The sequence below is a fragment of the Euprymna scolopes genome, chromosome 30, assembly GCF_053919585.1.
Source record: "Euprymna scolopes isolate OS-2025 chromosome 30, ASM5391958v1, whole genome shotgun sequence".
NCBI lineage: Eukaryota > Metazoa > Mollusca > Cephalopoda > Sepiida > Sepiolidae > Euprymna > Euprymna scolopes.
The window spans coordinates 29,758,605-29,761,924 of NC_136511.1; the positions used below are offsets into that span (position 1 = coordinate 29,758,605).

General features: G+C 32.2%; 1 non-coding gene across 1 annotated transcript; it reads right to left on the reverse strand.

The window, feature by feature from the left end:
- Positions 1-3,238: 3,238 nt before the first annotated feature.
- Trnas-uga (transfer RNA serine (anticodon UGA)) lies at positions 3,239-3,320 on the reverse strand. The gene has a single exon. It is a non-coding gene; the product is annotated as a tRNA-Ser (tRNA).

Consider the following 3,320-nt stretch of genomic DNA (forward strand, 5'->3'; position numbering starts at 1 on the left):
ATTAACTCCACGTTATACGGTCTCCCTAAAATATACAAACCGAACACCCCCATGAGTCCAATTATATCGAATATTGACAGTGCAACACATAAAATCGCACGAACCATTGCTAACATCCTGATCCCATTAATGGGTACTATTAACAGCGCATATATAAAAGAGATAAACTCTGGTGATTATCATTGAACAAAATAAAAATGTCAAAATACATAATAAATCTATACATAGCTTGAACATAGTCTCTTTATGCACTAATCAAAAATGCTTAAACTTGCTACAGATTTCACTTAAATAAAACCAAACTTAGACTTACCTTTCTCCCGAATACAATATAATACAATAATCAAACTTATCACCGATATGACTTATTTCCAATTAAGCAAAATTTTCTAGAAACAAAAATTTAGAAACCCTATGGGGAACCCTCTTAGTCGGGTACTATCTTGTTTCTTCCAAGAATTTTTAGAAGCCGGTCCATTCCTATTACCGGTAGACGTAGAATATTTCAGATACATCGATGACATTTTTATATTTGATTCCCTAGGTACACAAATAGAAGTCTAAAAAAATTTAAATACTGTCGAACTATCTATAAAATTCACTCATGAAACTGAAAAAAGAAACAATTCCCTACCTTTCGTAGACATAGACATTATAAAATTCGAAAGGAATTTACTATCTAAAATACATCGTAAAACTATACATAAAAACAACTACATTCACTTTTATTCACACTATAACAACAGAATAAAAACTCGGAATGATAATGATCTTCTTTTTACGGCTTTCAGAATTTGTAGCACTAAATATCTTGATGAAGAACTACACTATATTAGAAATTCACTAAAATTTTGAAATATCCCACTTACTTTATATCAAATGCTAAAATAAAGCAATAGAAATATAACACACCAGATACTCCCTTGTTAGACAGACATCTTGTGCCTCTCCACACCAAAAACACTAACATCTGTAGTACACTGAACAAATTAGGAATACGTACAGTACAAACCACATCATTGACTACAGCTCATATAATAAAGACCACAAAGTACCCTTCCAAAACCCTCACATCTAATGCCGGAATATACACACTCCCTTGCACTAGTTGCCATCAAATATATGTAGAAAAACCCCAATGAGAATTAAGTAAAAGACTTACAGAATATAAAAGAGATTTAAAAAATGGCAATCTTCTGAAAGCACTTTTTACCCATGTTTCCTATCATAACCACTCCTTTAGTATTACAAAGGACATAATAATTAAATTCGCACATGATAAACCTTTAGGAAAACTCTTTGAGTCGGCACTAATTATAAATTTCAATACAATAAAGCAAAAAAAAATGGTTTCTACAATCCAGCACTCATCATAAGTAATTTAATAATTAAGCAGCACAATTTGAAACCTGATTAATTGTATTGACACACATTTTTAATCACTTTGCTTATTTTATATATAGATTTGAAAGCGTATTAGTTTCGTTCACATACATTTTAATCACTTTCCCCATTGATACATAAAACATGTAAAAACTGATCAATTTCGTCTTAAACACATTTCCCCACGTATGCTGATAATTTCTAATTTTTTACTTACGTTTCCCCATTTACGTTTTACATACATATTCACCACTTACACTTTTAATCACTTTCCCTATATGTACGTAAAATATATGAATATCTCACTTTTCGTAGGATTCTCTTCTTACCTTTGATATATTTTATCTTCCTCAATCATACTTATCATTTTCCTGAGGAAGTCCCCCGAAAATGGAGACGAAACGATGAGAATTTTCTAAAACGGCCACATGTTGTTTTCTTTTCCTTTTCCATATATATATATATATATATATATATATATATATATATATATATATATATATATATAAATTGTAATTCAATGAATTTCAAAAAACTCTCATTGAAATGAAATGAAGTGGTTGAGTTTCATATCAAAGAATTTTTATTATTCTAAGCAAGACAAAGAATGCTTTAGAAAATTAATCTCCTTAACCTATAGGGTTTCGATGTCTACCATCTCATCAGAGGAGAGAAAATATTGAAGTGCGTAGACCCAAAATTGTCGGAGGAGTTTGGTAGAGTTCTCAAAGGTGAAATCGTTGAACTTTGACCCCTTAATCACAAAATTTGGCCAACAACCAATCACATCGATTTTCCCAAATCTCAGTAACTTGTATATCAAATTTCGAGTCTGTGAACAAAAAATTGACAGAGTTATTGCGTAGGGAAATGTACACAGACACACAGATACAGAGATACACAGATACAGAGAAACATACACAGACACTCGTACTTTTATATATAGAGAGATAGATTAGTGTCGTCGTCGTCGTCGTCGTCGTTTTTATTGTTGTCGTCACGTCTTTGCATTTCGTCCTTTAATGTCTTCTCAAGGTTGTCTAAGCCTGAAGATCATTTCAGCGCGGAAACCTTTTGCTGTCCAAAACCGATTTTCCCCCACGACACACAAGCATTTTCACAACAAAAGGAAGTCCTTGGAACCATCACGCACATATCCATCCGCTCTTCTGATACAACCGTGATTCGAAGTTTTTATAAAAAATAGAAAATAAATTGTACGAAGTGATTAAAAAAAACAAAGAATTTCACTTTTTTTAATAACATTTTACAAGAAAGATGACATTTAGCTCTTCTCATTTTCTCCCTGGAGGGAAGAGTGGCGCCAGTTACTAAGAAACTAGTTTGGGCTTCCTGTTTTGCAGCATATCGAACTTTTCGAGTATTTAATGCTGGATCACACGATTTTGAAGGAGTTAGATATGAAAACCAATTTGATGGATTATTTGCAGTTTTTTGGGGATTTTTCTATAAAAATATAAATATTAAATTGTTTCAACAATGATGAATAAAAAATATATAAATAGTGTACACCACCTCCACCTGCATAAAACATTGTAGAGGCAACCGATATCTTTCTAGAAAGAATTCTGAAAACAAAAATATCGGGAAACTAATGCCAACCGTTCCAGATATGATGATGATTTATGAATTGCCACATACTGCGTTGATTTTTTTTTTTTTTTTTTTTTTGCTTTTCATCTGTTTTTAAATAACGAGACTTCGATAGTCAACTGCTTAATATAAATTTAGCTACAGGTAATGTTGTATGATCTTATCTCGGAGTGTAAATTCTTTTAAATATAGACATTTATCAAAATTATAGAAGAGAATAAAATAAATAATAAAAGGATTACGCTGCGGGCAGGATTCGAACCTGCGCGGGCATTGCCCATTGGATTTCAAGTCCAACGCCTTAACCACTCGGCCACCACAGC